Below are 13,346 nucleotides of genomic sequence, written 5' to 3'. Positions count from 1 at the left end.
CAGTTGGCTTTTACACCCCTTGGATATGTTCCAATCATCTTGAATTCTTTAAGTACTTCCTTATTTTCTGGCACTGTAAGATGTGCCAGGCATATCTTATGTATTTTCTGCCCCAGTCCTCGAATCAGCCATTTCTCCAAAGAGCCTTGTTTCCTTTTATTGGAAAATGGTATTAGAAACCAAGATCTTAGCACTAGATATACTTATTACTACTGGATTGTTACTGGTTTTAGGCCCTCTCAGCTGACAAACCAAGGAAATATATATACATTAAGGTTAATTCTTTGTGATGTGAAGTTCTATTGGTTTTGACAAGTACATAATGTCATGTATCCCCCATTATATTATCATACTAAATAATTTCACTGCCCTAAAGAATTCCCTATACAATCCTCTGCCCCACTCTCACTCCTGAATTTTTGACAACCACTGATTTGTTTGCTTCCTCAATTTTTTTGGTCTTTTCCAGAAATCAGATTAGTAGAATAATGCAGCATAGAGCCTTTTCAAAATGGATTCTTTCACTTAGCAATATGCACTTAAGATTCATTCATGTCTTTGTATATTGATAGCTTATTCCTTTTTATTGCTGCATAGTTTTCCACTGTAGGAATGTACCATGGTTTAACCATTCACCTTTCAAAGGACATCTTGATTGCTTCCAGTTTTTGGTAATTGCTCATAAAGTTTCTATGAACATTCATGGGCTGGTTTTTTGTGTGTGTGTACATAAGTTTCAAATCAAATCCAGTAATTGCTAGATCATATGGTAAGGCAATATTTAGCTTTGTAAGACACTGCCAAATTGTCTTTGAAAGTGAATGTACTACTTTGCATTCCCCCTAGCAATGAATGAGTTTCCATCTCAGCATCTTTGCCAGCAACTGATATTGTCAGTCTTTGTTGGATTTTAGCCATTCTAATGCATGTTTAGTTGTATCCCATTGTTGCCTTAATTTGCATTTCCCTAATGACAAATAATGTTGGAAACATTTTCATATACTTATTTGCCATCTGTATATCTTTTTTGGTGAGATGTCTGTTCAAATGTTTTATTCATTTTTTAAATTGGATTGTTTGTTTTCTTATTGTTGACTTTTAAGAGGTTTTTATATACTTTGGATACAGGTCCTCTATTAGATATGTGTTTTCCAAATATTTTCTCCCAGTTCATGGTGCATCTTTTCATTCTCTTGAAGGTATTTTTCAAGGATCAGAAGTTTTTAATTTACTGAAGTGCAATTTAAAAGTTTTTTCTTTAATGGATCATGCTTTTGGTGTTTTCCCTAAAAATTCATCACCAACCACAAAGTCATGTAGATTTCCTTTCATATTTTCTTCTAAAAGTTTTATAGTTTTCTATTTTGTATTTGGTTCTATTTAGAGTTAATGTTTGCAAAACAGTATAGGTCTGTGTCTAGAGTCATTTTTTTTTTTTTTTTTTTTTTTGCATATGGACATCTAAATGTTCAGGACCATTTGTTGAAAAGACTATCCTCTCTCCCTTGAATTGCTTTTGAATCTTTGACAAATATCAGTTGACTACATTTGTGTGTCTATTTCTGGACTATTTATTCTCCACTGACAAATGTGTCTATTCTTTCTCTATATTATGTTGTCTTGATTACTGTGGCTTTATAGTAAGTCTTAAATGGGGGAGTCTCCAACTTTGTTCTTCATTATATTGTGTTGGATAATCTAATTCCTTTGCCTTTCCATATAATTTTTAGAATTATTTTGTCAATATCTATAAAACAGCTTGCAGAGATTTTTATTGAGATGTGTTGAATCAGTAGACTGATTTTGAAAGAATTAGCATCATTGTAATATTGAATCTTCCATTCATGAATATGGAACATCTGCCTATTTATATAGACACCTTCTTTTTTCTTTTATCAGTGTTTTGTAACATAATAGGTTTTTAATATAACCAAGTTAACCTTTGTGTATGATCTTGGTAAGGGATCTGGTTATGTTTTTCTTCATGCACTGAACACCATATACTTAACAATCCATGTTCCCCTGTTGATTTGTGACTTCACGTTTATTGAATATTTAATTTCATAGACACATTTGCTTATAAGCTCTCTAGTTTGTCCACTGGATTTTTTTATTTTTTGCATTGATGCTATATATAATCATTTTGACCAAATCTTTGAAATGATCTTAATATCTGGAGGGAAAGTCCCATTCTCTCTTTTTAATGTTGAATTGGTGATTCAATTCAATATTTTAATTTTAAAATTTTATAATAAAATTTTAAATTTACTTAAAATTTAAGTAAATATGTAAATTTCTTAAGAACTGCTAATTGGAGTTTTGATTAAAATTTCAGTGAATTTTAGGAGAATTTATATCTTTATATAAATTGAAGAACATGGACTGTTGAAGGACATGGATTACCTCTCAATTTTTCTTTATTAAAATTTTATTTTATTTTTGTATAATTATGTACTTTATGTTTTTGTTATTATGGATGTTACATTATATTTATTGTATTTTTCACTTAATTACTACTACTTGAGATGAATGTTTTTGATATTTGTAGGTTTGATTTTTTTCTAATAGTTTTTCCAGTGTTTTTATTTATTTATTTTTTTTTTTAAGAGAGAGGGAGTGCGAGCAGGGAGAGGCAGAGGGAGAGGGAAAAGAATCTTAAGCAGGCTCCATGCCCACTGTGGAGCCTGATGCAGGGCTCAATCTCACAACCCTGATCATGACCTGAGCTGAAACCAAGAGTCAATGCTGAACCAACTGAGCCACCCAGGTGCCCCTATTTTTTTTTGTTTTTTATAGTTAGATGATCATATCATTCCCAAAAAAATGTCTATTTTTCACTCACCTTCCAATTCTTAAATCCCTAATCTTTTTTTCCTTTCTTTATTGCAATGGCCCTGACCTCTAGAACTGACCTTAGAGGAAAACTTCTAGAGTTTCCCCAGTAAATAAAAATTGATTGTAGAATTTTGGCACATAATGCTTAACACATTGAAAAAGTTCTCTCTTATTTGTAGTTTGCTGGGTGTTGTTATAAATAATTGCTGAACCATATTAAATGTTTTCTTTCCTGGATTAAGGAGATAATTATCTGGTTTTTCTCTTTTAGATGATTAGTATAATAAAGTACATTGCTACATTTTCTTTTTTTTTCTGATGTTAAACCAACCATACATTCCTTGGATTACTTCTACCTATTCATGATTCATAATTTTTAAGTGATGTGTTCGTTTACTATTATTTTATTTAGTGTTTTTTACATCAAGGGTCTTAATCAGAATTACCCTATATTTCCCCTTTCTTTGTAATTTCCCCATATAGTTTTGTATCAATATAAATCAGATTTAAAAATTGACTTTGCATGTTTTTATTCTTTTTTGTGTATTAGCAAACCTGATCATAAACTATTTTATGAATTACTGTTTAAAATTTTGTAGAATTGACCCAAAATGCCGTATATAATTTTGTGTTCTTAAGAGGGGGCATCTTTGACTACTGAGTTCATTTGTTTATTATCATTTTATATGGTCTATTGACATCTTTGTATTTTTTTCTTGCACCAACTTTGGCATTTCATGCATTTCTAACTATTAGGTTATAATCTTTTTAAGATCCTTTACCTGGTATTAACTGTTGTCTTTGCTACTTATTAGGTGAGTCTTCCTTTCCTAATTTATAAACAAGGATATTACCACTAGAATAGTCTGCCTCACAGAATTATTGTGTGGGTCAAGACTATAAGGATAAGATTATTGTAAATAACTTAGTATAGCCAAAGAAATATTACCATTTCACTTCAGGTTAGAAATTTTGTCAACTAAGTGATTAATAAGTAATCATTTTAATAATGCTAGCTGTAAAGCATAATGAATGTCACTAAAAATTCTGAGTCTCAGTTTCATCATCTACAATGTAAAGCGTTTTAACTAAGTGATTCTTAAGTTTTCTTCAAACTCTTTTTAACAAGGGCTCTATTCTTCCTAATAGTTGAATTTTTCAGTAATGAGTTTGGAGCATTCATGAGTTATTCAAGTGAAGATGTTTAGTTTTGAAGATGAAAGTAGGGTTCTTAGAAATTGAAGTCTAAGCTTTATAATCAACATCTTAGTGCATATTAAATTAAAGGGAGTGGGAAATATTTTGTAGGAAGGGTTAGTAGTGTTAGAAGTGGATAAAGGTATTCTCTCTCCTGAGGGATACCATATTTTTAGTAGAAAAGAAACCCACTAAAATGATGTAAATGAGATGTCCAGAGTCATGAGGAAAATCCAATTTGTTATTTTTTTTTGTAAGTAATCTTTATGCGCAACATGGGGCTTAAACACAACCGCCAAAATTAAGAGTCACGTTATACCAACTGAGCCAGCCAGGTGCTGGCTTACAGGAAAACCCTATTTGAAATGTACCTCAGGCCCTGAAGAAGGCCACCAAAATCTGTATTATTTATTGCCATATCGCAATATTGCCACAAAGTTAAGTGACTTCAGAAAATGTGTTTATTATCTCACAGTATCTGTGGATCTGGATTCCGGGCACAACTTAACTAGGTTCTCTGCAAGGGTGCAATCAAGGTGTTTACCAGGGCTGGGCTCTTATCAGTGGCTTGCCTGAAGAACAAACTTTTTTCTTTCTTTCTTTTCTTTAAGACTTTTTTTTTTAAGAGCAGTTTTAGGTTGATAACAAAATTGAGAGGAAGATACAGAGATTTCCCATATATTTCCTTCCCTCACACATGCACCTCCCTCATTAATAACATCCCCAACTAAATTATATTTGTTATAATTGATCAACCTACAATGACACATCATGATCACTCAAAGTCCATATTTTTATGAGGGTTCATTCTTGGTGTTGTGCATTCTCTAGGTTTGGTCAAGTGTATTATGATGTATAGCCATCATTATAGTATCATATATAGTATTCTCTGCCCTAAAAATCTTTTCATGTCCTACTTATTCATCCCTACCCCTGCACACAAGTTCCTGGCAACTACTGATCTTTTTACTGTCTCCACAGTGTTGCCTTTTCTAGAATGCCATATAGTTGGAATCATATGGTAAATAGTCTTTTCAGGTTGGTTTCTTTCATTTAGTAACAGGCATTTAAGTTTCCTCCATGTCTTGTCATGACTTGATAGCTCATTTCTTTTTGGTACTGAATAATATTCTATTGTCTAGATGTACCACAATTTATTTACCCATTCACCTACTCAAGGACATCTTCGTTGCTTCAATGTTTGGCAATTATGAGTAAAGCTGCTATAAACATTCATATGCATGTTTTTGTGTGGACACAAATTTTCAACTCCTTTGGGTAAATATCAAGGAGTGCAGTTGTTAGATCGTGTGATAATAAAATGTTTAGGGGCACCTGGGTGGTTCAGTCGTTAACCATCTGCCTTTGGCTCAGGTCATGATCACAGGGTTGTGGGATCGAGCCCCGCATCAGGCTCCCCGCTACACAGGAAGCCTGCTTCTCCCTCTCCCACTCCCCTTGCTTGTGTTCCCTCTCTCGCTATGTCTCTCTCTGTCAAATAAATAAATAAAATCTTTATTTAAAAAAAGAAAATGTTTAGTTTTATAAGAAACCATCAAACTGCTTTCCAAAGTGACTCATTTTGCATTCCCATCAGCAATGAATGAGAGTTCCAGTTGCACAATATACTCACGAGCATTTGGTGGTGTCAGTGTTCAGGATCTGGGCCATTCTATTAGGAGTGTAATAATCCTCTTTTAAGCGCAGGTAGCAGTTGGTCTTGTGTTTATAGGATTGAGGGCTTTAGTTTCTTTAGCCTCAGTTTCTGGAGGCCACTCATGGTTTCTTGCTCCTTGGGTTCCCCAATATGGCCGCTTGCCTCCTCTAAACCAACAAGGGAGTAAGAGACACTAGGACGTTTAAGAAGCAATGTCATGTGAAGTGGAGAGTTCCATTAAGTTGAAGACTTTTTTTTTTTTTTTAAGATTTTGTTTATTTGACAGAGAGAGAGACAGCGAGAGAGGGAACACAGGCAGGGGGAGTGGGAGAGGGAGAAGCAGGCTTCCCGTGGAGCAGGGAGCCCGATGCAGGGCTCGATCCCAGGACCCTGGGATTGTGACCTGAGCTGAAGGCAGGCGCTTAATGACTGAGCCACCCACGCGCCTCGAAGACTTTTTTTTAAAGATATTATTTATTTATTTGAGACAGAGAGAAAGAGAGAGAGAGAGAAAGAGAGAAAGAGCACAAGCAGGGGGATCAGCAAGCAGAGGGAGAAGCAGGCTCCCCACTGAGCAGGGAGCCCGATGCGGGGCTTGATCCCAGGACCCTGGGACCATGACCTGAGCTGAAGGCAGACACTTAACGACTGAGCCACTCAGGCGCCCCAAGTTGAAGATTTTAAAAACTCTTCCTGTAATTTTGTAACTACACTTAATAGGATTAAGAAATGATTTGGAGTTGATAAAATGAAAACCTGATGTGCACACCAATCCTTCCAAAAGTTAGACTGTACAAAGAGATAAAATGGCAGCTCTTAAAGGATGCTTTCATAAAAAAAAAATATATTTTATGGAAATATAATTCCATAAATTTTTAATTCTTAATAATCTATCCTGGGGTGGTTGACTAAACTAGAATTATTTTTGATACTAGTTTTTATTTAAATGATGCTTAGATTTTACTAAACATCTAATATATATTTATTTATTAAAAACTGTGCCATTTTAAGCCACATGTTATAACACTATTTTTTACAACTTTATTGATTTCATTTGTTTTTCATAAAATCTTCATATGTTGCATTCTTGTGCACTACAATGCACTAGTATCCTTATTTAACATGTGAACATTGCACAGAGCATTTGAAGTAGATTAAACACTAAAATGTAATTTATTCACTCATATACTGGAAAGTGCAAGGTATCCATTTCCTAGTTATGGCTATGCATCCAAGAGCAACCTCAAGCCACTGAGTCATCTTGTCTGTCACATCTTATGTATTCTGTTGTACTCAGGCAGGTACTTCCCAGAAGGAGCAAGGTGGCTACCAGCCACTCCAGACATCTCACACCTCTTTTCCAATAATTCCAGCTGTAGTTCTGAGCTGAAATATAACTGAGATTAACTGGCTAGTATGGGTTTTGAGCCCACCAATTGTGTAAGGGAAGTGGGGTCAGCTCCACCCTAACAGGTGGGGAGGAAAAGTTCCTCAAGGAAAGTCAGAATGTTGTACCAACTAAAGAAAGGCAAAAGAGGCTAGGCAAGAATGAGAGATGGTGAGTTTAAGAGTGCTCTTGGAGGTTAAGAATATTTCCCAGAGTCTATAACTTCTGTGTGGTAGGAGATGGCCCCAGACCTAGAGCTTATGATTCTAAATCAAGGGTTTGTTTTACTACACCATAATTTTCCCTGATTCAGGAAGAAGCCTGTGCTTATTTTGTGGAATACATTAGGATAGTTATTTACAATTTATAGAGTATTTTCATACATGTTATGTCACTTGAGGAGGCAGTAAGATATATATATATATAACATATATGTTTCCCATTCTGAATTTCTTCAGCTGTTCCTGGCTGCCTTCACCACTAAACCAACTGACTATGTGAATGAGGGCAGCACTTAAAATCAGAGCTACTCTCTCTCTCTTTCAGCTTTCCTGTGGCTAAAACTTTTGTTTAAGTCATTATATTATACCCGTACTGTGATGCAGCCTGAATGTAAAGTAAAAATAGGAACAGAGATTGGATCAACCAAAAAAAAGTAATAAAGTTGGATATGTGCATATACTGCAAGTGTTATTGATAAATGCTGAAGCCAAATTCCCTGAAGTGTGGATAGTCCGGTATGAGATAACCAAGGGTTGATTAAACATGGAAAATAAGTTATAGCTTCACATTCCCAGTCAAGATTCCTGACACTGAATTACTCTGCAGTATAATGAGAGGACTATTTTAACCCAGCAAGAACATTCTATTTCAAAGCAATTCAAAAATTGAAACCAACATATTACACAGGGCAAACCCAAATGCAAAAATGGAATAAAAAGTAATGCAAAAGGATAAAATTTCATACTTTGTACATAATGATAATCATTATTACATTAGATTGAATTCTGTATTCAGAAATGTTTCTTTCTTTTCTAATATGAATTTAATTCCTTAAAGGTTTATTCAACAACTTATAATAAATGATCAATGGAAACCTGAAGAAAAGTTTCTAATGGTTTTTTACTGAAATGTATCATTTCTACAAAGTTTTCTTTAGTTTTTATGTAAAACTAAAGTGTAAAATTGTAAACTTTAAAAATTTCAGAATTGTAAAACTAAAATATAATATGTACATGTAAAAAATTTCACTAAAAATATTATTATTTTTTTAAAGTCCCAGTTTATCTTAGGCCAGACTTATATGTTTATTAATTTCTTTCCTACAAGGATGATGGTCATTCACTGTATAATTTCCAATGATTGCATTTTTTTTTCATTTGAAAAGTTACTTTAGGGGATGAACAATATGACCTTGACACACATTTCCCCTGTAGACAGCTTATTGCACTATCATGATCATGGAGACCATACACCATATCTATCATGGACAACTGACAGAATGGGAGAAGATATTTGCAAATGACATATCAAATAAAGGGCTAGTCTCCAAAACCTATAAAGAACTTATCAAACTCAACACCGAAAGAATAATCCAATCAAGAAATGGGCAGAAGACATGAACAGACATTTCTGCAAAGAAGACATCCAAATGGCCAACAGACACCTGAAAAAGTGCTTTATCATGTATAAAGCCAGTCAGAATGGCTAAAATTAACAAATCAGGAAACAACAGATATTGGTGAGGATGTGGAGAAAGGGGAGTTCTCTTACACTGTTGGTGGGAATGCAAGCTGGTGCAGCCACTCTGGAAAACAGTATGGATGCTGCTCAAAAAGTTGAAAATAGAGCTACCCTACAACCCAGCAATGGCACTACTGGGTATTTACTCCAAAAATACAAATGTAGTGATCCGAAAGGGCACATGCACCCCAATGTTTATGGCAGCAATGTCCACAATAGCCGAACTATGGAAAGAGCCTAGATGTCCATCAACAGATGAATGGATAAAGAAGATGTGGTATATACATACAATGGAATATTATGCAGCCATCAAAAAATGAAATCCTGCCATTTGCAACGATGTGGATGGAACTAGAGGGTATTATGCTAAGCGAAATAAGTCAATCAGAGAAAGACAAGTATCATATGATCTTACTGATATAAAGAATTTGAGAAACAAGACAGAGGATCATAGGGGAAGGGCAGGAAAAATGATACAAGACAAAACCAGAGAGGGAGACAAACCATAAGAGACTCTTAATCTCAGGAAACAAATTGAGGGTTGCTGGAGTGGTAGGGGGTGGGAGGGATGGAGTGGTTGGGTGATGGACACTGGGGAGAGTATGTACTATGGTGAGCACTGTGAATTGTGTAAGACTGATGAATCACAGACCTGTACCCCTGAAACAAATAATATATTATGTATTAATAAATAAAAGGGGAAAAATGTCAGTATCAGATAACATGGGAAGTGAAGAAATATTATTACCTGAAGATGTTTAAATAGATTCCTTTCTATAGGATTTCACCTATACTAAGGATTCACCAAGAACTCACCAAGACCATCTGAGTCCAATGCATTGGACCATTTAATGAGCTAAATATACAATCTGAAGTTAAAGATTAATAGGCAACTCTCCCCCAAAATAAAGGGAAATAATAAAAAGAAACACATTCTAATGACCATCTGTGACATTTACTGAAGTCATTTTGGCAAATTCTAGGTGCCATTTTATGTTGTTAAAAGATATCTCCAATAGATGGTGATTGAATTTTCAATAGGAGCAAACATTCTTTGTCTGTATGTAGGATAATGGAATCATCCACTTAATAAGTTAATTTTAAAAACCTATATACCATATGCAAGTGTCAAATGCATTTTAAAAGAGCATAAGCTACTTTATTTCTTAATCTTGTTCAGAAACAATATATTTGATTATATTTCTTAACCACACCTTTTTTCTGGTCAATAGTTTTTACTATAATCAAATTCTTTTTTTTTTTACGTGCTCTTTTTTTTTATTGTTTTCTAAAAGTTTCAAGCACAAATCAGTTATTATTTTGAATTAAACTTACAAATATATTTCTTTATTTTTTATCACACTATTTTTTCTTCCACCAGACTCCACACTCTTGCCTTTTCTTTATGTTGAAGTACCTCCCTTAGTAGTTCTTTCAGGAAAGTCTATGGGTGCTAAACTCCCATTAGTCTGATTTTTTTTTTCTTACTTCATCCTAACTCTTGAATGATAATTCTATTGTTTTTGCAGCTTATATTTAGAATTAACTAAAAATTAGAACTGATACAAAAAAAAAAATGAAGTATCACTAGTATTACCAATATCGCCATCTGTTATTGTCACCAAACAAGGGTTGAGGGATTGGTCTACTTTCCTCCTGTCAGCAGTCATTTTATCCAATTTCTTTTAAATTGGATTTTTATTGAACACAAAAACATAAATTATAATAGATTGGATAGTTTCTATATGTATATAGTTTATCAAACTTAATATACATTTTAAAGTATGATTGACTACATCTAACTTTGAAGAATCAAAACTTTCTAGTTTTTATCTTCATTTAACTTTATAGTTTAAATGTTGAATTATCATCCCTCTTGGACAATTTCCTGCCTCACACTAGAAAGCAAAATGACAGAATACTCCCAATCCTAGTCCCCATGGGCTCACAATGTGATTTATTTAAATAATAAACAAAATAAATTAGAGTTTGGGGGCCATGACCTACATACCCATTGTTGAGTTTGTTATAAATCTAACTAAACTCTTTAATTCTTCCAGATTAACTAGACTAAATACTTCATACAGAAGTGACTCCATGATTGGATTTTGCAGAAGGAAATAAAATTTTCTAACACGTTTAATCCACATTATCATTTTGAAGAGCCTCAAAATCTCTCTACGGGGTACTGAGCTAAATATACACAAATGAATAAAATAGATATGGTCTAAATACATGATGAATTTAAATGTGGTCCTAAAATGCTGACACATTTACTAGGCAGGAGTTCCTACTGGTATGACTAAACATTCAAAACAACACCAGGTGATTGGTGCTCTTTTTTTTCCCTTTCAAATAGGTGATGTGAATGTGAGCTAATGTCAACACAGTGCTAAGCAACCATTATCTTATTTCCCATCTATTTTGCTAGCTTTTCCTGTACAGTATAGCTTATTCTCCCTTCCCCAGCAACATGACTTTATCATGTATAGGAAACTCTTCATTTTCCACATCTACTTGTTTAACCATGTGAATCTGTTTTACTTAATGACTTCCTGGCCGCACTTGTTTTGTTACAGTTTTGGTCTTTCTCCGGGAGTAAATGTGAGATAACGAAGGAAAAAAAACAGTTGTACTGGCTCCTCTCTGCTGAGGGAAGAAGTCAAGGGCTGTTTGCACATAATCTTCACGAGTTACTAATGAGGACATCTCCATCTTGCATCTAGAGACTGGAGGACTGAGGTATCCCTGAGCAAATGTTACAACAAACTAGTCACTTAATGGATCCTGTCTCGAAGGGTTTGAGGTGAATAGGAATGTAATCAGGATTTAGATAAGCATCTCCTTCTAATTCCTTGAAGAAAAGTGGGTTTGAGAATTTTAACTATAAAGATGGCTACCCCTGGATCTGGAAAGAGACTCCCTGGCACTTCCAAGGGCATTTAAATAGATAGCAGTGATATGATTCATCTGTATGTCTAATTTCACTTCAAATGTTGCAAGAGATGTTTAGCAGACATGATTACCATCTGTCTTGACTCATATAAAAGAAAAAAAAGAAAAGAAGCTTTTCCTGGCCTAAGTGGCCTTAGATTGGAAAAAGGGAAAAGGGAAGAGAGAATGTGTGAATATGCCTGAGAAAGACATTTCCAAAAGCAGAATGAACTGAACTAGGAGAGGCAAAAGAAAAAAAAAAAAAAAATGGAGAGAATTAGTCCAGGAACTCTGGACTAGAAACCAGACATATTCACTGGAATGAGACAGGTAGTCGAAACAAAGTGAATTCTAAGAGCTGGTAAGAAGTCTGGATATATAATACTAGGCAAACCAGTGAAGCAACCAGTAAGGTTCTGCCGGACAAAGAGAATCAGGGACTCAAGTACTGGCAGCATACAAAATGGCTATAGGCAGATAACACCATTTTATAGATGCATAATCTGAAGCTCAAGAGGTTAAGTCATTTACCCAAGTTCCTAGAGCCACAAACAAGAGCTGGATTTTTATTGTTTTTGTTTTGTTTTTCCTCAAAACACCTGCTCTTTCCATCATTATACAATAATATGTCTGACATGTCCTAGGAGGCATGAGAATTGAATTATGTCAGGAGCACAGACTTCACAGACAATGTTTTCATGGGAATTGTTAACTGGAGTGGCACAGCTAGGGTGTGAAGAAGGCCTTTGGGTGAATACGAAAGAGAAAAGGAAAGAATTAGGTGTTAGAAGAAATCTCAGGTGATACGGTTTACTGTTTTCATCATTAGGATGACAGAAACTTCATTTTACTCTAAGAGTTGTCACATTTTTGGACTAGAAATAATTTAGAAAATTAGGTTATTCAACTCTTCAGATTTATAAGTAAAATGACCAAGACCCGTGTCAAGAACATAAATTAGCCTAAAATTAAGGTTTCTCTAGTTCTTCACGGGAGCTCTACTGAGCCTGCACTTCTCCCTTTTAGTGTAGGTGATGTAGGACCGTGGTTTGAGTGGAGAAGTGAGGTCAGTAAAATGGGGGAAAGGGAAGACAGAGTGTAAAGCTGTTGAGTATCATGAATAAGGACTAAGAAATTAGGCAGCCAAGTACTCATTCTTTTGGTTTTCTGACCCTTCCAATTTGATGGTTGAGATCTCACAGGGTGTTTGGGCCCTGGAAAGTATAAAAGAGATTTTCAGATCATTAATAATGGCAAAGTTCATTATGACGTTAATTTGTAAGTGACCAATACAATAATAGAAAAGTCAATTGCCTAGGTATGTACCTAAGATTACAGCCTTTAATTCTAGGATGATTTTGATAACTACAACTACTAATAAGCCTAAGAATAATTTATTTGCTTATTAACCAAGGGCTTTCTCATCAAAAAGAAACCAAACTGACTGTAAGTTGATCATAACAAAAATACGAGAAAGAAAGAAAGAAAGAAAGAAAGAAAGAAAGAAAGAAAGAAAGAAAGAAAGAAAGAAAGAAAGAAAGAAAGAAAAGAAAGAAAGAAAGAAAGAAAGAAAGAAAGAAAGAAAGAAAGAAA

This window comes from Mirounga leonina, unplaced genomic scaffold (assembly GCF_011800145.1).
Source record: "Mirounga leonina isolate KUSES-001 unplaced genomic scaffold, KU_Mleo_1.0 Mir_91, whole genome shotgun sequence".
Lineage (NCBI taxonomy): Eukaryota > Metazoa > Chordata > Mammalia > Carnivora > Phocidae > Mirounga > Mirounga leonina.
Note: the sequence above shows the minus strand (reverse complement) of the source record.